This window comes from Hippopotamus amphibius, chromosome 9 (genome assembly GCF_030028045.1).
Source record: "Hippopotamus amphibius kiboko isolate mHipAmp2 chromosome 9, mHipAmp2.hap2, whole genome shotgun sequence".
NCBI classification, from domain to species: domain Eukaryota; kingdom Metazoa; phylum Chordata; class Mammalia; order Artiodactyla; family Hippopotamidae; genus Hippopotamus; species Hippopotamus amphibius.
The window spans coordinates 10,603,423-10,627,048 of NC_080194.1; the positions used below are offsets into that span (position 1 = coordinate 10,603,423).

Below are 23,626 nucleotides of genomic sequence, written 5' to 3' on the forward strand. Positions count from 1 at the left end.
GCTCACAGGATGCACTCAGCAGTGGGTTTCACACTGGGTGGCTACACATGTTCAAAGCAGCCATTCAAGACACCCACTGGTCTTACAACATAGGTCCTTTGTAGACCCTAGCATCACAGAGTTCTTTCTTCCTTTCAGCAGAAATTAAAAAGGAAATTAAAGTCACAGACATGCCACATAACACCAGGAGCACTGGACCTCTTGGAGACTAAAAACCCAAGGGCAACTCAGACCACCACCCAGCATCCTGTCACTGGATATGTTAGCAAGTGCCCACTGGAAAACACAAACACAGCTGACAGTCCCAGTGGAGGACCCAGGCAGGCACCAGACTTCCTCGCCCTAAAGCCACAGCCAACAGCCAGCTGGCTGCTTCTGGGGACCAGTCTTCCATTTGTGAGCAAGAGCCAGGCTTCCCTCGCTTCTCTGAAAGCTGGGCGTGGCTGAAATGAGGCTGGCAGGGTCTCTGCAATAACTCACTTTAATAAGAGATCTGAGCATTTTGGGAAGGATGAGAGATGACACTGGGATAAAGGAAACCCTGCTCTCAGCGGGAATCAACCTCTATTCAGGAACAGGGCGCAGGATGGAGATGCAAAGGCTGCCAAGAAGAGCAGGCCCACGTCTGGGAACTGAAGGGTGATGGGTGATGCTTTACGTGGGGAAGCCAGCAGAGGTGGGTGGAAAGGGCAGGGAGCAGAGACCAACAGAAGGGAGGAGAAGATAGGGATGGAGAGCAGTGGGAAAGTGATAAAGCTTCTTGCGGAGAGCCAGCTGGAGCCTGGAGGGCAGGAGGCAAGGAAGAGAGCGGAAAACAGAACTAGACTCTGCAAATGAAGGATGAGGAGAGGCATGGTGTGCAAACATCACCACACGCAGCAGCTCTAAACTGGCCTTGTTTGTCACTGGCTGGGCCCCAGATAAGCCTATAGCTTCTACCATCAGACACCTCCCAAGAGGAGTGGCCAGCCTGGCATAACAGACTGGATGGGGGAACGGGGTTGTCAGAGGGATGGAACAGGACCACGGAGCCCAGCAGCCACACCTTCCACGTGGCTTGGAACAATCTTGCTCATTGTATGAGCAAGAACACATCATTCTCCACCAACAAAATTACCTGTCTAATGCCCCAAAAGGACTTACAGAACTTCGCGCAAAGGCTAGTCTCCCAAACCTATTTACTTTGGATAGCAAGACTGACTTTGAACAGTTGGGTGCTCGGTAGTGGAGGGCAGTACAGGACATAAGAATAAGCCTGCCATCACTGTGTCACTTCAGAGGGGCTATCTCACACTGAGCAAGGAGGTAGAAGGAGGGCTGGATTGGGGCGCCGAGCTCATGGATGATCCCACTGACCTACTGAGGCCTCCGTTTCTCCTTCTGTAAATAAAATTCATTCATTCATCCATTCTAATGTAATATATCCCACTAATAATAATAATAAAATGTGAATAATATGAACGATGACAGTAACAGCAGTTAACATTTACTGAATGCTTACTGTGTATCAGGCTCCGTACTATAAGCATTTTTATGGATTAATTAATTCACTCTATGTAATAACCCTACCTTTACCCCCATTTTACAGATGGAGAAACAGAGGACAGAAAGATACAGTCATTGGCCTAAGGTCACACAGTCCACAGTACGTGGCAGAGCTGGGATTTGAACCAGGCTCTAAAGCACTCTACTGACTCCGTGTTCCAGGGTCTGGGGACACATAGGTGAACAAACAAGTATGACCCCTGCTTGCAAGGAATGTACAGTCCCGAGGGGAGACTTGCAAAAACTGATAAACACCTAATAACTGCCCAGGAGAAACACAGAGGACGCCGTCATCAAGAATATTAAGGGCAAAGGGAAGACAGCCTGCTTAGAGAGAGTGACCAGGGAAGCTGTGATCCTTGCAGGGGTGGAGTTCCAGGCAGAGGTAGCAGCACCTGCAAAGGCCCTTAGACAGGAAAGAGCTTAGCACATCTAAGAAAGGGGAAGGAGACCATGGGGCCAGAGCCAGCTGGACAAGGTGGAGAATATCAGGAAAAGCTGTGTTTGGAGTCCAGCTGGGAACTGGAACATACGGGCACGTCAGTCTTTGGTGAAGAGTTCAATCTCACTCCAAGTACTGATACCTGAAAGAACTCCCAAAATACCACCTTGCAGAACACAATCAGGAAGGCCATGGTTAAGTGAATTGCTAGGCTGCACCCAAGCTGTGTTACTTTTTTTAAGTTACTTAACCTCTCTGGGCATAGTAGCCTCATCTGTAAAACAGGAATTATAATAATGCCTACCTTATAGGGTTGTGTGAATATTAGAAAAGTCAGTTACACATGTAAAAAAATACCTAGGCTAGTGCTGGGCATAAAATAAGAGCTTGTTTGTGTGTTACTCGGCTGACTCCTCCCACCCCTACCCACATCTGCCAAAACTTCTAAGTTTTTGCCATGTATTCAATGTTTCCTCTTTTAATAGGGGAGGCAGTGGTAAGGGTAGAGCCAAGAAAGAGAAGGAATGAGACAAAGCTAATTTGCAATCAATACTGCTTGTAGCCATTATGGTGACAGGCACCGGATAAACACATAAATAGCACCGAAGACCAGCTCCTTCAGCCAGCTGTTGCCATCAGCCACTTCAGACAATTATGTAGGCAGCCGCATAACCTTCATATAATTAAGCATTCCCTGACATTTTATTTGCAGCTCTTCTTTTTATTCCCTCCCCGTTTTATTTAGTCTGCTTTCAACTGTGAAGGTCCAGATGCTGGCTTCACCCGGATGCGCTGACTTACGGTAATTTTGAGTTAAGCTTTATTTTACTGTCTATGTAAATAACGAGGCAGAGGCAGACTCAATAAAAGGCAGTGCTGGCTGGAGCTGCAGGCTGGTTCTATGACCGCAGCAGGCCTTCAGGAGTTTGGGGGGTTGGCATGGAGAGTTAAGAGGGAGTGCTTTGCCATAGCGAGACAAGTCTCCTGGAAAACAATGCATCTGCCAGGCTGGAGGCAGCAGCCTCCCCCTCCAACTTCAGTGTTAAAAACATCGCTGTTCCCAATTCTTCACTCTTTTCTGCACTCATGCCCTTAGCCACACAACCGTGCACAGTTTCTCTCACTGGAAGCAGAACACACTTCCTGCACCATTGACCTTGGGCTTGGTCATATGACTTACTCTGGCCATCAGGACCACAGTATGTGCCGTGAGCAGAGGCTTAAAAGACGCTCGTGCAGCTGCGCGTGGGCTTCTGCACTTCTGACACCACCACGAAAAAAACAGGCCCTGGGAAGCCCATGTCTTTTCCCAGAAGCAAGAGAAACAGGCATAGCAGACCTCAGCCCCACCTGCAGAACAGGGCCAAGCCTGGCCTGCCTCAGGGAAGCCTACCAAACCACAGACTGGGTCCAGCTCTCATGCTGCATTATGTACATTCCAAAATATTCACTGGTGGTTACTCATTTGACGGGATCTGCTCGAGTACGTACTGACAGGGCGTGGGGGCGTGCACAGAGTGCTAAACAAGCAGTGTGGCCACGCTCTGAGCTTCTCCCCTTCCCCAGACTCAAGGGCTGGGGCTGAGTCTTCTTCCTCTTTGTGGTCCAGCATCTCAGACAGTGCCTGCATATTAATAACCATAATTGCAACAGCCACGGAAGCGACACATCACAGCAGCTACTATCTGCTGTGTGCTTCCCACGTGCCAAGCCCTACGCCCGCTCGCCCCCAACATTATTTCATTTGATCATCATGGTACATGAGGAGACGGGGTTTGTCCCCACTTTTCAGAGGGAAAACCTGAATCTTGGAGAGGTTACTCCATCAGTTCTTAACCCTCCAACGTGCAGAGCGAGCCCCTTCCATGTCCTCCCTCACCCCAGCCTCCATCTTCATGACCACAACTCCATCTTGGACAGTCTCCAGGCTGTTCACCTAGATGCCCCGCTTGCTCTCGTGGGCACACAGCACAGCCCTTACTTGCTGTTTTCTGGTTGTGCTCCTGGTCACACAAACCCAACTGTAAGATCCCAGGGGGCAGGGATCACGTCTTTAGAACGTGGTAGTTAAGAGCTTCGCCTCTGAGGTCACCAGAGTGTGGGTTCAAATCCTGCTATTTACTGGATGACTGTACAGTCAGGGTTCTCCAGAGGGACAGAACCAATGGGAGACTAGATCGATACTTGCACACACACACACCACACACACACACACACACACACACACACACACACACACACACACACACACACACACACACACACACAGAAGGATTGATTTGCTGTGAGGGATTGGCTCAGACAATCATGGAGGCTGAGAAGCCCCATGGTCCGCCCTCTGCAGACTGGAGGCCCAGGGAAGCCGGGGGTGTAGCTCCAGTCCAAATCCAAACGCCTGAGAACCAGGGAGCCAACAGCGGAAGGCTCTGTCTGAATCTGAAACCCCAGGACCGGGAGCACCAACATCCAGAAGTCTGAGGGGAGGAGTCGATGGATGGTCAGCTCAAGCAGAGAGAGTGCATTTATCTGTCTGCAATGGATTGGATGAGGTCCACCTCCACTGGGAAGGGCCCCCTGCTTTACTCAGTCCACGATTCAAATGCTAATCTCTTCTAGAAATGCCCTCAAAGACACACCCAGAAATTTTTTACCAGCTCTCTGGTCATCCTAAGGGATGACCAGCCAAGGGGTCACATAAAATCAACCGTGCCCTCATGCCAGTCCCATAACCTCCCTAACCGCATATCCTCTCCTGTAAAAAGGGGACCATAGGAATAGGAGAAACTTCCTCAAAGGATCCTATCAGGGTAAAACTCTAATGCACGGTGCCTGGGAGAGTGTGGACAATACTACTCCTGACGGCTGCTCTCTCCAGGGTCCCCAGGTGGTGAGCACTGCATTTACACAGAAGACCATCTCACACTTTGGCCTGCAGTCTCACCCTGGCACAGCCTCACCCTTCCAAGCTGGAGGCCACCTTTTGGCTCACAGACTCTGAGACAAGCAAAGAAGCCAAGAATTCCTAGCGTCAGTCGCCTCAGATAGCCCATCATGTTTCTCCCTTTACAGAAACCAGCTCTTCCTGCCCGAACACTTCTGCAAAGGTCTCTCTCCTGAGATACCACTTCTCCTGAATTCTGCAACAAGCTATATTTTGCTGGAAGGTAATCATTTGATACACATGCTGTACCATCTTCTTGGAGCCATCGAGGTCTTGCTGCTCCCAGCCAGGTGAGCCCGCACTGGTCTGCCCTGCACCCCGCAGAGCACAGGTGCCCCCAGCCAGCACCCTTCACATGTTGGGATCCAGCGCTCTGGGTGCCTATGCTGACTTGATGGCACTGCCAAAGTTTTCTTCCCCAGCCCATTCCACAGGCTGCAAGGTGAGCTCGGTGGTCCCTCACTCGTATTCCAGCCTCGTCTCTGTGCTCCGCCACCCATCTCTCCTCCTCCCTGTCACTACCACCGTAAACACTTCCTCTCCCCCAGGCACGTTCTGGCTTTGGACATCACTCTCACGCAGGCAGACTCTATCTGTGGATTTCAAGTCCTCTGATTTTCTCCCGTAAATCAATCCTCCCTTCCCGCTGCCACTGCTGTTCTGTCTCAATTGCTCCTCTAGCTGTTCATTCATTTCATCCAATTGTGTATTCAATGAATGGTTACCGAGTGCCAAGTGTGTGCTGGGGTTAGAAGTGTGTGCTGGGACTGAAGTGTGAATGGGAGAGGCAGTTCAGCCTCGTTGCTGAAATGCCGACAGTGCGGACTGCTGTCTGGAGCTGGGTTGCTGAATCCAAATTTGGCCTCTTCACTTATTAGCTGAGGGACCCAGAGCAAATTAACCAACCTCTCCGGGCTTTATTTTCTTTTTCAAAATTAATTCTTCAAATATTTACTAAGCAAAAGGGATGGTGATGTTCGAGCAATCTCTACACGGATTACCTTGTGGTCCCATCTCCTCTGGATCCTTCCAAAGATCCCACACCTGGTCTCTGCAGGTTTTTATTCACACTTGTGACATAGTGACATACCGCCCTTCTAAGCTGCAGTCTGGGTCTCTTAGATCTCAATTTGGGTTTCTTTTTCAAAGAATAAACTCAACATTTAAATATCTATGTCTTTATACGATTGTTCTTTTTAATTTATTTTTTATTGAGGTAACACTGGTTTATAATATTACGTAAGTTTCATGTGTACAACATTATATGTGAAGCTTCTGTATATACTATGGCCTGCTCACCACCACAAATTCAGTTTCCATCTGTCACCATACAGTTAACCCTCTCACCAATCTCACTCTCTGCACCACCCTTACCCTCCAATAACTCTGTTCTCTTGATCTGCATCGTTGTTTTGGTTTGGTTTGGTTTATTCGTTTATTTTGGGAATTTTGTTTGTTTTTTATATTCCACATATGGGTGAAATGTATGGTATTTTTCTTTTTCCGTCTAATTTATTTCACTTAGCATAATACCATCTATGTTGTTGCAAGTGGTAGGATTTCATCATTTTTTTTTATGGCTGAGTAGTAATTATACATATATTCCATATGTATATAGAATATTCCATTATATTATAGTATATTCCACTATATTATATATATAAAATGTGTATATATTCCATTATATTATATATATATTATATATATACACCACACCTTCTTTAACCATTCACTTGTTGATAGACACTTAAGTTGTTTCCATATCTTGACTATTGTAAATAATGCCACGATGAACGTTGGGGTACATATATCTTTTCAAATTAGTGTTTTTATATTCTTTGGATAAATACTCAGAAGTGGAATAGCTGAATCATATGGTAGTTTTGTTCTTAATTTTTTGAGGACTCTCCATACTGTTTTCCATAGTGGCTGCGCCAATTTACATTCCCATCAGCAGCACACAGGGTTCCCTTTTCTCCACATCCTCACCAACACTTATTTCTTGCCCTTTTTGATAACAGCCATTCTAACAGGCATGAGGTGATATCTCACTGTGGCTTTAATTTGCATTTCCCTAACAATTAGTGATGATGACATCTTTTCATGTGCCTGTTGGTCATCAGCATGTCTTCTTTGGAAAGAATGTCTATTCAGATCCTCTGCTCATTTTAAAATCATTTGTTTTTCTGTTATTGCTTTGTATGAGTTCTTTATATATTTGGGGTATTAACCCCTTATTGAATATATTACTTGCATATATTTTCTCCCATTTTGTAGGCTGACTTTTCATTTTGTTGATGGTTTCTTTTGCTATGCAGAAACTTTTTAGTTGGATGTAGTCCCATTTGCTTTTCTTTGCATTTGTTTCACTTGCCTGAGGAGACATATCTAGAAAGATATTGCTAAGACTTATGTCAAGGAGCATACAGCCTAGGTTTTCTTCTAGGAGTTTTATGGTTTCAGGTCTTACATTGAAGTCTTTAATCCATTTTGAGTTGATTTTTGTGTATGGTGTGAGATAGTGGTCTAGTTTCATATTTTTGCATGTGGCTGTCCTGTTTCCCCAACACCATTTATTGAAGAGACTATCCTTTCTCCATTGTATGTTCTTTGCTCCTTTGTAGTAAATTAGCTGTCCATAAATGTGTGGGTTTACTTCTGGGCTCTCAATTCATTCTATTGATCTATGTATCTATTTTTCTGCCAGTACCATGCTGTTTTAATTACTATAACTTTGTATTATAGTTTGAAATCAGGGCATATAATACCTCCAGCTTTTGTCTTTTTTCTCAGGATTGCTTTGCCTTTTCAGGGTCTTTTGTGGTTCCATACAAATTTTAGAATTTTTCTGTTCTATTTCTGTGAAAAATGTCCCTCGGGTTTTAACAGGGACGGCAGTGAAGCTGTAGATTGCTTTAGGTAATATGGATATTTTAACAATGTTAATTCTTCTGATCCATGAGCACTGAATATCTTTCCATTTATTTATGTCTTCTTCAATTTCCATTTCCTTCAACAATGTCTTATAGTTTTCTGTGTACAGTTCTCTCACTTCCTTGGTTAAATTTATTCCTAGATATTTTATTCTCTGTTACAACTGTAAATGAGATTACTTTCTCTTTCTGCTGGCTCATCATTAGCACATAGAAACACAACAGATTTTGTATGTTGATTTTGTTCCCTGCAACCTTACTGTATTCATTTATTATTTTTGGTAGTTTTTTTGGTGGAGTCTTCAGGGTTTTCCATATATAAAATCATGTCATCTGCAAATAGTGACAGTTTGGGGGTTTCATTTCCTCCATTGATAAAATGTACATAATAGTTACTGCCTCGTGGGGTTCCTGCAAGGTTTAAATGATTGACATGTATGAAATGCTCAGAGGAGTGCCCAGCACATAGTAAACATGCACATGACAGTTTCCACTTAGTACAACTAGGACTGCTACTACCACTACCTTCAGAGTAAAAAATATTATTATTCAGGTGAGAGAGACTGCCACTGGCTTGATGAAGGAGAGGTACATGGTGTGATGAAGTCATCCAATGAGGAAGGGATCTGACCACTTTTTAAAAAATTCTTGCCATATCATCACACAGCTGTTTCTTTCATGTGTGTTTCTCAGCTCATCCTAACTGAATATAAATCCTGAAAAGGAAAGGACTGTCACACACTACTTGTGAAATTGTCCCCAGACTAGAAATACAGCTGAGGGAGTCTAGGTAGTGTATTTATTAAAGCCAAAGCAGAAAAGAGTGCCAAGGCAATTCAATGGGGAAAGAATAGCCTTTTCAACAAAAGGGGTTGGGACAACTGAATACCCAAAGGCAAAGGAGTGAATTTGGACTCCTAACACACACCATATATAAAAATAAACTCAAAATGGATCATAATCTAAATGTAAGGGCCAAAACTGTAAAACTCTTAGAAAAAACATAGGAATAAATCCTTGGCACCTTGGAGTAGGTATTGGTTTATTAGATACGAAACCAAAAGTACAAACAACAAAAGAAAGAAATAGATGAACTGGACTTCATCAAAATTAAAAACTTCTGTGCTACAAATGATACAGTCAAGAAAGTGAAGACAACTCACGGAATGGGAGAAAATATTTGCAAATGATATATCTGATAATGGACTTGTTTGAAGAAGATATAAAAAACCCTTACAACTCAACAATAAAAAGACAAATAACTCAACTGAAAAATGGGCAAAGGATTTGAATAGACATTTCTCCAAAGATGATAAACAAATGGTCAATAAGCACATGAGAAGATACCCATTATCATTAGTCATTAGGAAAATACAAATCAAAATCACAATGTAATACTGTTTCACACCATAAGGATGGCTAAAATAATAATAATAATAATAATAATAATAATAATAATAATAATAATAATAATGCAATTACAAGTGTTGGCAAGAATCTGGAAAAATCAGAACCCTGCTGATGGGAATGTAAAATGGTGCAGCCACTTTTAAAAACTGTCTGGCAGTTCCTCAAAGAATTAAACATAAAGTTATCACATGACCCAGCATTTCCAATTCTAGGTATATACCCAAGAGAAATGAAAACATAGGTCTATACAAAATTTGTACACAGATGTCCATAGCAGAATTATTTATAAGTCAAAAAGTGGAAATAATTCAAATGTCCATCAACTGATGCACGAGTAAACAAAATGTCATATATGCATACAACAGAATAATATTTGCCAATAAAAAGGAATGAAGTACTGATACATGCTACAACTTGGATGAACCTTGGGAACATTATGCTAAGTGAAACAAGCCAGTCACAAAAGAGCACATATTATAGAATTCTATTTATATGAAATGTCTAAAACAGGCAAATCTATAGAGAAAGAAAGGGTGGAGGGAGGACTGCATGGGGTTAGTGGGGATGACTTCTCATGGGGACAGGGTTTCTTTTTAGAGTAAGAAATATGTTCTAAAATTAGATAGTGGTCCAACCATGTGAATATACTAAAAAACACTGAATTGAGCACTTTAAATGCATGACTTGTATGGTATGTAAGTTACATCTCAATAAAGCTGAAAAATCCCAAAACAAACCAATATACTTTCAACTAATACCTCCTGTATTGGTTTTCAGGACTCCCAAATTGAATGCAGAGTTCAGTTTAGAGCCTTCGACTGGCAGAAAGTGAAATCTTTCAGACACACACTCTATTTTTTTGCTTCTATTGTTTGGAGACGTGTACGTGTCAAATGGCGCAGTGTATGATGTGCTGATGTCACTTACAATACCATGCAGATGTTTTTCCCTCTAGTTACTAACTCTTAAGTTCTTCTACCCCTTACAAAGAGCATAATGGAAAGAGACCTGAGTTTTAGGGTCTGAAGAATTGGATTCCTGTCCAGTCTTATCATTTCCAAGCTGTGTGACTTTGGACAAATCACATCACTTTCTGGGCCTTCATTTTCTCCATTAAAAAATCAAAGAGTTTGCCTAATATTTCTCAGGCAGAGCATTAATGGTATTTGGGGGCCAGGGGGCACAATTATTTGGGAGACTGCACCCCACAATGGCAGGCGTTAAATTTCCCGACCCTGTCCACTAAATGCAATCATGTCTCCACCCCCTGTCCCGTCATTTTGAAATTCACCATCAACATTTCCATATGCCCTCTCTCTCCCCTGCATTTCTCCAGGGTAACTTTTATTTCCAAATACTCCTTGCCACTGGCCCTACTGCCTTCCTCTTTAGTAATTTCTGTCTCCACAGAACCCTGATCACACCCGTTTCCACTTTCCAGATCTTTTCTCAGGGAGATATAAACATCTTACAGAATCATCTGAATTTTACTACCAGATTGGGAGCTAAAGGGCTGACCAAGCAGAGAACAGTGCCATCTAAGGCATTTCTGAACTGGCAGAGCCCACGTGGACCTCAGTCCTGCAGACAGAACTGCAGCCATGGCTGTCACACTGCCTGTCACACTGTCAGACTGCATGGGGAACCAGGGACTCAGACAACAACTGGTCCAGTTCCAGCTGGGATGCTGCGATACTTCAGATTCATTCTAGTTGAATACGTTTGAAAATTCATGGTGTGGTTCTGATTCAAAATACCTTTAATGAAAAACCATAAGGGATAATAATGGAAACAAAAAAAGACAACAGCAGAACCGAGATTAGTTTAGAACCCAGCAAAAGCCTTCCAGTTTTTGCTTCACATTTCAGTTCACATCCCAGTTTTAAATATAGCACGTGTTAAATATGATGCGAAGTCATATTTTAACGCCCTCTGTGCGAATTTTGCAATTCTAATAGAAAACACGCCATAAATTCGTCTGCGGGGACTTGTCTTTTCCGCACATCTCAAAGTGTGATTGTGTAGAGTGGATGATCAGTCACACCAGAGACTTTTTCTCCCTTTCCTCCCGGATTCTACCTCACAACTTCTGCTCTAGAAGATGACTCCTGAAATCAGAAGGCAAATCTTTGTTCTTCCTGATAAACCAACAGCGTAATTTCTTCCAAACTAATCAAGATGTACACGTGGCTTTTAAACTGGTGCCAGCCCTTAGAAATGCAGAGAACCACAAAATGTACTGGGCTTATTCAACAGTGCATCCCAAGTGCCCAGTGCTCAATAATATCTGCTGAATGAACAAAGGCTAATGTGAATTCACCTCTGATATTTACCAATAAGACAGCTTCTCCAAGGACATAACCAGGGAAGTTATTATTGAGACACTTTAACAACAGAAGCCCCCTTGAGCATCCCCCATCTTTGCTTCCTTGGCAGAGGGTCTGCTCCACCTGACGCCTATCTGAATGTTCACAGTCTGGAACGTTCCACTGCTTTTTCCACTTTTGTAGGCCAGGAAGCAAGATGCCAGATGAAACCAAGCCTGGGGCCTGGCTCCGTGCTGGTAGGCAGGAAGGAGAAAACCTTGTTAGCTGTCAGAGACAGCGCACCCTGGAGAGCTCACCTGATTCTTTTTACATTTAGTGTTTCTCCAAAGAGGAAAAGGCTCCGGCCAGCAGTGATGGTGGTTGCTGCTTACAGAGAGGAACACTGAGCCCTGGGGAATGGAACACGCACTCAGGAGCACCTGCTCTGAGCTCCATGCTCTGCAGCCTTCTCTCACTTTTCCTTTCAGCAATCCTGCAGGCAGTCCTTGTCATCTTGGTGTTGAAGAGGCTCAGAGTGGTTACGCACACGCCCAAAGTCACAGAGCTGCTCCCTAGCAGAGCTGCCGCCTGACCCTATGTGAAGTCTGGGCTCTGAATGTGTTGCATCACGAATATGGCTGATACCGTCGTAAGGTGATGGGAGGTCTCGGAAATCAGCAGACTCCTAAATCTATACCCAAAGCCTGATGGATTTTTTTAACTTTCTCGCATCGAATGTTCTCTGTATCCTCTGTGCCTACACAGGGCTGACAGAGAAAATAAAGCGCCCCACCCCCAGGTGTCCATCTCACACCGAGGAAGTGGTGGGTCAGGGACTTGGGCTCAGCTTCCGTCAGCAGCACCTTATGCAGCCCCCGTGAATTACGGGGTGACTGTGGGGTGACCGGGAGCAGCTCTGTGTGGCTGCGGCATGGCAAAGCAGAGCCTGCGCGCTGCAGCCTTTCCGGTCTACATGTGCAACACCCTCTTCGTCAGAGCTCGGGGACACAAGGGCCACACGAAAACCCTCTTGGGAAATGAGGGGCCCAGTGAAGCGTTTGAGCCAATCAGCTCGTTTCCTTCAGGGAGCAGATTAATGGCACATGGAGATGCCTTTGGCTTGACTGAGGTTCCAATTTGCTACAACTGCATAACAAATCAGCCCCACATGGCTCAAAACCACGGCATTTCATTCTCGCTCACAGTTTCTGTGGTTTAGGAATTCAGCACAGGAGCGGCACTTCTGGCTTGGGGTCTCCCATATTGCCGTAAGCAGACAGTGTCAGACACAGCCAGCAGCTGCCCAGGCATCTCTCTCTCACGGGCCTCTCTAAGGTCCCTCTGTGTAGACCAGCTTGGGCTTCCTTACAACATGGTGGCCTCAGGGCAGCTGGACTCTTTCCATGGCTGCTGAAGCTTTCAACAGGGAGTATTCCAAGAGCAAGGAGGAAGCTGCGTGGCCTTTTATAGTCTCAGAAGTCACACAGCATCCCTTCTAGCATACTCCATTGACAAAACAGTCACAATAGTGGGCCCGTTTCCAGGGGAAGGCTCTACTTCTTGATGGAAGGATGCCAAAGGACTTGTGGACATGCTTAAAACTGTCACACTTAGACTGAGAGAAAGAGAGAAGTGGGCAGCATGGGGTCTATGGACAGCATGGGGTTGGGGACTAGGGGGAGGGATGCACCAGACAGATACTTCGCCCAAATATACATTTCCAGAAGGGAAGCAGACGAGTAGACCAAAAGAGTTTGAGGGAAAAATCTATAAAAGGCTCTGAGCCCCATGAGAAAGACTGCCTACTAGATCAGCTAATAAGGACAAAGTGCCTGTCCTTGGAGATTTCCTTCAGATGGAAACTAACCCAAATGTGTGGCCCACTGACTTCTGAGAAAAAAGCAAAATCAAAGTCACGTTCCTGCCATCTGAGAATAACTATCATCTTGATCACACTCCAAGATCAAGGTAAAAGCTTTAAAAGGGTCACAACAGGCTTACAATAAACGAGACCACGAAGGAACAAAGGAATACGTGAAGCGCCTTTTCAACTACACATCTGGGGATGCAGAGGGGCCATCTGCACTGGGTGTGTACCTGGGTTTCCCCGGTGGGCACTGCAGAGCACTCCAGCTCAGACCTGTTTCACTTGAGAGCCCGAGGAGGCAAAGCACACACCCCGGAGCGTCCTCTCTCAGGCTGTGGGAATGAATGTCACTCAGATAAAAGTATGTGGTCTGGTGGTGGTCCATGCAAAAAACCTACAAGATATGCTACTGGCATGCACCAACCTTTGAACTATCAGCTCAGTTTAAAAGAGACTGTGGCCAATTATTCCCCATTCTTGCTTTCTGTCTTTTCAGATATATACTCCTGGGTTTTCATTGAGCATATCAATACCCACAATGATTAAGAATAGCCTCTCTTGCAGCTAGCTACGGTCACATGACTAAGTTCAGGGCACTGGATTAGGAATAAAAGTGATGTGTGCAACTTCCAGGTCATCTCCTTCAAGATGAAGCAGCCCATCCTGGTTTCCCCTTCTTTCCTCCTTCTTGATGTCTGCGAAATAGTGATCATTGGGACAGCCTTGAGGGAGGGCAGAGCTCCCTGTTGGCCCAGACTGCTCATCTCTGGGATGTTACATGTGAGAGATTTCATTGTATTTAAGGCATTTATTTAAGTCATAAGCTCCATCATATTTTAGCCACTATATGATGAGGTGTCTTTGTTACAGCAGCTTAGCCTATTTCCTAACTATTACATAGTCCCTGGACTGTCTCAAATCTTTTAAACTAAGAACTTAATGTTAGAAAGAATCAGAGAAGAAACACTAGAAACTAGATCCTAAATATTCCCCCAAATTTGCTCACATCCTTGTTTTCTCTACCTTCCCCATCTTCCATTCCCTCCTAATTGTCTGAAGTACGTAATATAAGTCTTCCATGATTCCATGAATAACTGACACTGACCACTCTTTAAGTAGACTATCACTTGTAACCCACTCAAGCCAGTTCAAATGAAGAGAAAGTTTTGCTCTAGGTCCCAGAGGATTCAGTGAAAGGCAGAGACATTGGGTCTCATGGGAGCTAGAGCTGGCACTTGGGAAGCCATCCAAGATAAAGCAAATACTCTCTCCATCTCTCTCTGGGGGCTGCCACCTCTGGCCTCTTAGATGTCTCCTCTAAGCAGACCAGCAGCACTCTCTATTGTGAATTCTGCCCTTCCCAACTGTGGCTGCCACATAGCTGGGTCCTATCTCTACACAATGTTTGCTTAGCCTCCTAAGGCTGATTCAACCCCGAGTGTTTGGGTTTGAGACAGTCACTCCGACTCGCTGCTGGCCAGCCCATGAACTGACTGGTCGTGGGTCAGGTGTTCAAGCCTAGTTGGGTCAACAGTGGCTGAGGCAGTTGGGAACTGTCTTGGAAAGTGGAGGGCTTGCCCTTCCAAAGGTTGTGAGTGGAAGCAGACGGTCTGGAAGGAGCTGAGGACAGGGCAGCTAATACAACATATCCAATATACCCTGACACCCAGAATATAGGAAACATTAACACATACATACTTTCAAACGCAAGGGCTTAATGGGACGTTTCTCAAGTTAGAAGTGCTGGCCAAAGGCATGGTTATGCTCTTCCTCTCCAACTGAAAAAATAAGAGAACTAGAGAACAGAGCAGCTCCTAGGAATTCTCTTAATTTCTCATAGCATGTAACAGTGTGCTCTGCAAAAGAAGACCTTCAGGGACTTCCCTGGTGGTCGAGCAGATAAGAATCCGTGCTCCCAACGGAGGGGGCCTGGGTTCTATCCCTAGTCAGGGAATCAGATCCCACATGCATGCTTCAACTAAGAGTCCTCATGCCGCAACTAAGAAGTCCGCATGCTGCAACTAAAAAGCTCACAAGCCACAACTAAGAAGTCCGCATGCCACAACTAAGAAGCCTACATGCTGCAACTAAAGATCCTATATGCCGCAACTAAGACCCAGTGCAGCCTAAATAAATAAATAAATAAATATTAAAAACAAAAAAAAGACTTAAAAAAAAAGACCTTCAATCAAAGCTGACCCACCAGTGGTAATCTGAGCAGTGCACTCATTACACAGGGCACAAGCTCTCAGGGAAGAGAACGCATGGAAGGGAAATGTAGGTAAGTGTCATTTTGTGGCATTCTAGACCTAAAGCCTAACCAGACATAACCTGCTGAGTTTCCAGAGAGAAACAAGGAGGGAACAAGAAAGAGGTGCTGGGAGCATTTGGGGGATGTGACAAGATAGTTGCAACATCAGAGCACATTTTCATTTTCCACAGGTCACAGGGCTCTCAGGTAGCCAGACTGGGGCCCAGAAAAAAGAAAGATATATACTGGATTGCATAACACAAAGGAGATTTGCAAGCCTCTAGTCAAGGGTGGGGGATGGGACTTTCCAGCCCACCATCATCTAACCCCCCAAGCTAGTCTCATCCCGGAGAATTCACAGAATCTATTATTTTGCAGTCTCATTTACAGGATCCCCAAGTCTCAATTAGATTTCCCCTGCCAGTGGGATAGCGAAGCTCTATAAGACCCACGGAGAATCAGAATTCTCATCGCAGGTGATGATCATCAGCCCCTCCTGTGAATTCCTTCACCAGGGAGGAGCATCTCATTTCTCCTGATTGTCCTCCTCGGGCTCCACCTTCCAACTGCAGCATGCAGGGAGGGGGCCTGCATGACCCCCACCCCCACCCCCGACAGCTTCACTCCCGCCACAGGCACACTTTGCTCTGGCCATTCAGACTCTATCTCTCACCATGCTATTCCCTCTGGCTAGATGCCCAGCCTCGTGCTTGTTTCCGGGTCCATTTTTATTTATTTATTCCGACTGGGCAGAGATTTCACGCCTCTGAAGTCTTGCCATAGTCCCCTAGGGAAACGTCCTTCCCCACTGTCCCAGTCACGTCCTCACGTCCCCCCCGGCGCGCTGCTCCTTCCTCTGTTACAGCCTGCATCACACTTCAGGAAATCATCCTCAGGGCGTTATGTTTCTCCCTTGCCAACCACGAGCAACTGTGATCTGATCGAGCTTTGTGTTTCTTCCAGAACCTGGGTGGGGCCGCGCAGTAGCAGCCACGGTGCGAATGATCTGTGTTTGAATGAAGTGGAGGAAGAGTCAGGACAGTAAAAGGGTCCTGGGTGGGGAGCTGAGGGCCACAAGTTGTCCAGACAGACAAAGGTCACCTGAACAATCAGACAGCACGACACGGCTTGTCCCATGACTCAGAAAACTTGCAGAGAGACAGTAAACCCCCCACTCAGTTCCCCCTGCCCCCAAACTTGATCCATCTGCCTCAGGAAGAGGCACACTGTGCTAGGGGTCCAGGTGGGATCTACCACGTGCCGGGGGAGGGAGGGACAGATGCGGGCAGAAGCCAGGACGTGGAAGAGAAGGAGGACGTGCGTGGGGAAAGGGGGAGACCTCAGAAACAGGTCTGAAGATGAGCGCAGCGGCTACCAGACCAGGAAGCGATTACTGTCATGAACGCAGAATCGCTCTGACTTGCTTCTAAATGAGGGACACGTTAGAAATCCTCAAATGCCCGCTGTAGTAGTTAAAGAAACGGAGGCTTGCATGATGCAAACACTCACTTACTAAGAAGAGAACCCCACAGGCAGTGAAAGGCACAATCAACCCCTCTCAACCTCCTTCTGGTTCTTCCAACGAAGTCAGCGTTTCTGCCTCTCCCAGCCCAGCTGGGCTTTCAAACTCTCATGTTAAACGTGGAGAGAAGGCTTCCGCATGCCTCCCGTTAACCATACCTCCGGCAGTTTTATTCTAGGTAAAGCCAAATAAATTCTTTCAGGGTGACGACTCCCTCCTAGCACCCCTCTAACCATGCTCTTGACATCGTCTGGTAGCACGAGTTTTGTGGTAAATCCTGACCGCCCATCAAATTCTAGGTCATGACATTTTGGGCTGGATCCCCTAACGCCAGACTACTGTTTTTTTTTAAATACTTGAAGCTCTTTCCTATTCATACTTAAAAAACGAAACAAAAAACTAGCACTTCTCCCGTCTCACGCCCTCCTCGATTTCTTTACAAATCTTCAGCTGCATAGTCACTTGGTTTTTTCTTGCGACAGAAAGCAAAGGTCTCCTCCAAAAGCACAAGCTCCTTTTCCTCTCAGTTACCCAGGCCAGTGGGGGCCCTGAGCAGAAGGGCAAAGAGCAGACACAATTGGAAAATACTACAGCTAGTTTTCTGGTCCCACAAAATGAGCATCCCCGCGGTGACCTGCCACGGGCCATTTCTACCCTGGGCCACCCTCATGTGGTTTATCATCAAACCTTGTGTAAGGCTAGCCCCAAACATTTCCTGAAGCCATCGCCCCATCCATCCCCACTGTCATCACTTTCACACATCTGGTCCATGACCTCCCACTGCCCACAGAGCAAGTCCAAGATCCTTAATGTGGCTCCTTAGGCCACCAATCCACAGGCCACTGCTGACCACGCCAGCTTCCTTCCAGGTTATTCTCCTCCTGGCCACCAGTGGGTGCCACGTGGACTTTCAGTCCTTCAACTGCATCAAGCTATTCAAATACTCAACCCTGTATCTTCTACCCTACATTTCCTTCTGCCTAGAAGCTTCCTTCCCCCCACCTCCCCCTCCTCTTGTCCAGTTAATTCCTCATCATCCTTCTCGTTTCAGCTTCAGCATCACTTTCTCAAGAAGGCCTCAGCACCCTATAGATTCCTGTCACTCGCGTCCAAAGAATCCTGTCTTTGCCTTTTCCACACACTCTTCACACCAGTAACCAGCTCAACGCCTGTTTTCCTACTAGGATGTAAGTGCCATCAGAGTAGAGACCACACTTGTCTTGTTCCCTAGTACCATCTTCAATTCCAAGATCCACATTTTTTTTTTCCTATTTTAACATTCTGAAATTGGCATGCATCTTAATCAACAGTCCGTCTAATTTCACGGTCAGCGTTTTTTCTTTCTCAGCAAAACATCAAATAATAGTGGACCTTACACTTGATGGCATCTCAGTGTTTGTCAAAATAAGGTATGTCCCTGTATCTAATGGGCATAGTGCCTGGCTCAAAGCAGCCATCAACACATACCTGATAAATACATACAGACACACACACACATTTCCCGAGGATCCGATATTAGTCGGGTTTTTGCTACATGACACAGCTTAAAGTCTCAGTGGCTGACCACAGCAGAGATTTATCATCTCGCCCATGGGTCTGCAGGTTGGCTGTACCTTTGCGGCCTCAGCCGGGACTGACCCCAGACTGTGGGGTGGGTTCAGGTCTGACCCATGTGACACTTTTCCAGGGACCAGTGAGTAGTATATTCAACTCAGGGCAGATCATTAGAATGAAAGAGACCAAGCGCAAGGGCACAGCACATTCCCATCTCCCTTCTCGACCAGCTACCAACATTCCACGACCAAAGCAAGCCCGGCATCCATGGGTAGGGACACTTCCTCTGGCTACTGTGGCAGGTCACAGGGTAGGGTGGGGAGTAAAGACCCGAAAATAAGAATCCACCCACCATAGGCCCCGTAAGGAGGACAGGTCTGTGAAGGGACACCAAACCTCACAGTTCCCCAGCACTGAAGCACAGCATCCTTAACGGACCACACAGAACATGGCCCTGGTCACCACAGGGGAAAGCCGGTGAGTTAGCAGTGGTGGCCTGAACAGGGCACCCCGTGCCCAGCAGGCACAAGGACCCTCCTCTTTGGTTCCCTCAGCTGTCAGGCTTTATTTGAGGTATTTATGTGAGGATAGGGCAAGAAGCAATCACTGTCCCTAATTCTTTCTGCGGCTGATTATTTATCCATCATAAGCTTAGGATCCAGATGCCAGTCTGAGTGGGTGACTGGCTAATTTATTTATTTTTAATTTTTTTAAACTGAAATATAGTTGATTTCCAACGTTGTGTTAATTACTGCTGTAGAGCAAAGTGACTCAGTTATCCATATATATATTCTTTTTTTAATATTCTTTTCCATTACGGTTTATCATAGGATAGTGAATACAGTTCTCTGTGCTATACAGTAGGACCCGTTGTCTGCCCATTCTATACACAAAAGCTTATGTCCGCTAAGCCCAACCTCCCACTCCACCCCTCCCTAACCCCCCTCCCCTGGCAGCCACCAGGGTGATCGGCTGGCTGGGGCATTAGGACCGGAGGGTGAAAGACCCAATTCCAACTGTCCTAAGGTGACTGGACCACAGAAGTGTTGATGGTCTTGGTCAGGACTTTAAGGAAACTCGGAGGAGTTCTGGTGCCCTGATTTCAGTCCCAGGGCTGTTGTGGAGACAGAGTTAATGAGGCCTGCACACCAAGCACGGAAAATGAACATCTCAAAATGCAAGCTGGGAGATGCCCCATTAACCAAGCACGGCTCTACCCAGCGCTCCCCCCCCACCAGGAGGATGCCCTCTCAACTGTCCCGACTCCATGAAGACGTCGAGCGCTTTCTCGGCTCCCTTATGTCCTCATCTCCCTTTGCTTTTGTACGTTGGTCACTGTCCAGCAGTTTTGTGTCCCGTTGTATTTCTGCTGTGGCACTTGGTGTAGGGCTGTGCGCTGCCTGAGTGGGACTTCCTGGGAGCCGTATGGATTTGCTAGGCTTGTGGTAATCATGCACCACCAACTAGACGGCTTCACCAACAGCAATTTCCAATCTCGTGGTTCTGGAGGCTGGAAATTGGCAGGCTGGCTCCTGCTGGGGGCCGTGGGGGAGAATCTGTGCCTCCTCCCGGCTTCTGGTGGTCTGCTCGCAATCTCTGCTGTTCCTTGGCTTGTAGACGCATCACCCAAGTTCTGCCTTTATGTTCCTATGGCCGCCTCCCTCTGTGTGTCTGTGTCCAAACATGCCCTTTTGATAAGGACACCAGTCATATGGGATTAGAGGCCCACCCTACGGCAGTGTGACCTCAGCTTAACTAATTACAGCGCAATGACCCTATTTCCAAATAAGGTCACATCCTGGGGTTTAGGACTTCAACATAGGACTTACAGGGGAGAACACGATTCAAGAGATGCCAAGACCATGTCTGTATCCCCTGCATGCAGCTCAGGGCCCAGCACAAGGGGGTACCCCATTACCTGCCCCCTGACATAAATGCCAGAAAGGACAGCTCATGTGCACTCTTCCTCTCTCTCTCTCTCTCTTTCCCTTTCGCTCTCTCTCACACACACACACATGCACAATCAGGACAAAGCTGTCACTGTGAGCCTCTGGTGAGGTGCCAAACCTCACGGCCAGCTTTCCAAATTCTCCACTAAGCATTATCAGCAGGATACAGCAAGCAAGATAAATAAACTGCAACCCAATTGCCAACATACTCAATTAACTATCCTGGCATTGGTGGCTTCTTCAGAAGCGCTTAACTTCCCAGCATCCCTCAGGAGGCGGGGCGGTGGACAGGCATCATTAGTCTTGGTGACTGAGAGGAGAACTTGAGTACAAAGAGAGGAAAACACGCCAGCCTCGTACACAACCTCCCCGCTGAGCGCACAGGACCAAGGCTGGACAATGTCTGCCGTTCCTGGTCCCAGGACAGTGATAACCAAACGGCCCCGCATCTCGGGGTGATGGAGAACGTTAACTCATACATCGCAGGACCTGAGTTCCCATCCTGGCTTCACCACGTACTCACTAGTGGACATGGCCCAACTACGCAAACCCTCTGTTCCTCGGGTACATCATCTGGAAAAATGGGGGTCATCTTCTGGGAGATGATCCTCCCCTCACAGGGATTTTGTGAGGGCTGGGTAGGAAAATGTAAGTAAAATGCTTGGAAGGGTGCCTGACTCTTAGTGCATAATGTGATGGCTATTCTTATAAACACCCAGCTTGATCTCCTCCCAAAGGACTGACCCTCTCACCATTACCTGGGTCTTCCTGTGCTCTCTGTGATTAGAACGATCGAAAGTGGGGCCCACTTAAGAGGCGTTCATGGCATCCGTTCTCTATTACAGCATAACAAATTACTGCAAAAGCTGCAGCCTTAAAAAAACAAACATTTATTATCTCATAGTTTCTGTGGCTTCAGAAATCCAGGAGCGGCTGAGCTCCAGTTCAAGCCTCTTACAAGGCTACAATCAAGCTGTCTCCTGGGGCTGCAGATGATAGCTCAAGGTTGGACCAAGGGAGAGGCCACTTCTCAGCTCACTCCTGTGACCACTGGAGGCCTCCGTAGCTGGCCAGCACTTGGTCAGAGCCCTCCCCGCTTCCTTGCTGCGTGGGCCTGTCCATGGCGCAGCCCACAGCATGGCAGCGGCTGCCATCAGAGTGAGCAAGACAGGACAAGCAAAACAGATGTGGAGGCTTTTGTAATCTTATCTTGGAACAGACATCCCATCACTTCTGCTGCTATTTTCTTTTTGTTAAAAGCAAGTCACCATTTGTACATCTATGTTCGCAGCAGCCTGACTCACAATAGTAGCCAAAAGGTTGAAACAACTCAAATGTCTATCAACAGATGAATGGATACACAAGATGTGATACCAACTTACAATGGAGTATTATTCAGCCTTAAGCAAAAAGGAAGGAAATTCTGACACACGCTACAACATGGATGAACCCTGAAGACATTCCGTAAGTGAACCAAGCCAATCACAAAAAGACAAATATTGTATGATTCCATTTATATGAGGTACCCAGAATAGTCAAATTCATAGAAACAAAGTAGAATGGCAGTTGGCAGGGGTTGGGCGCGGGGGATGGAGAGTTGTTGTGTAATGAGTATAGAGTCTTAGTTTTGCAAAATGGAAAAGTTCTGGAGAATGCACTTAACACTATTGAACCATATACTTAAGAAATGGTTAATATGGTAAAGTTCTGTTAAACGTAGTTTGCCACAATTGAAAAAACAACAACTAGTCACAAGGTCCAGATCCCATGCAAAGGAATGGGATTATACCAGAGCAGGAATCCCAGGGGCTGGGGACCACTGAAGGCTGCCTGCCACATCCAGTCATGTGTCTGAAGTTGGAAAGAATCTATCTGTTCAATTAGAATGGAATCCAACATACCTAAGGCCACCTGAGTGCTGGCCACAGCCAACACGCACACGGCAGCACCTGCTGACCCTCGCAGGGAAAGTTCCTACACAACAGAAAGCCACATGCAAAGCTTGCTCCAAAACCACTCCTTGTGGAATTATCTGGTAACAGGTTACACTTCCAATTAATGAAGCCCCAATTAAAACTCGATTCCACCATAGTGTTCTTTGGTCTCCAATGCATCCCACCTGGACTCGAAAGGTACGGTAATGACTGTACTTTCATGGTCCCATTCCCGCCTCCAAGTCCTGACAGGGCTTGCTGTTGCTTTGAAAGGCCAAGTGTAAGAAAGGGAACTAAATGCGGACAGAGGAAGAAGGGAGGAGAAGAAGCTGGAGTCTCTCAGTGGAGACACGACTTTTTTCACACCCTCACCAAATAAGAAGTATTTCAAGCACCCCATTTCCTGTCTTGGGGTCAGTTTTCTCCACGCCATCAAAATAAACATTACAAAATATAATTTTCTTTCCCCGCATCAACTGAAAGCAAAGATGCATTTTTTGAGGGCTGGAAGCCCAGCAGAGGCAAATAGGATGTGTTTTAACTCAATGAGCTCATTAGCTGCCCAGCACCGTGTAGGGCAGGGCTCGATAAATATTCGCTATTATTAAGATGACAATAGGTCAAATGCTACATGGTCTAAAACGATATGCTGTCTACTCAAGATGTCTCTGAAATTCTTCAGGAAGACAGCACAGTCTCTCAAAAGCCTGGTTTGGGTTAGGTTTCCCCCGGCACGGGCACAACAGTGTTCCTTTAAGCACCAAATTAGCAGTCGGGTTGCTTTAGCAGCTACACGATAGAGAAAAGCACACCCTCAAGGCTAGAATCACACTGGGAGCATAAGGATGTTTACATCATGAAGAGGCCTGCAGAGCTGCAGACTGGCCGAGGGGACGGAGGTCCAGATTCCCATCTCATGCCCCCTGGGGGGCCGACTCCCATCGAAGGAATGAAGGAATCATCTGCTCTGTT

At 46.2% G+C, this 23,626-nt stretch overlaps 1 protein-coding gene across 3 annotated transcripts in view; it reads right to left on the reverse strand.

The window, feature by feature from the left end:
* Window positions 1-23,626, reverse strand: part of LDLRAD3 (low density lipoprotein receptor class A domain containing 3) — a 247,447-nt gene that overhangs the window by 86,359 nt on the left and 137,462 nt on the right. The gene's annotated exons all lie outside the window — the stretch shown is intronic.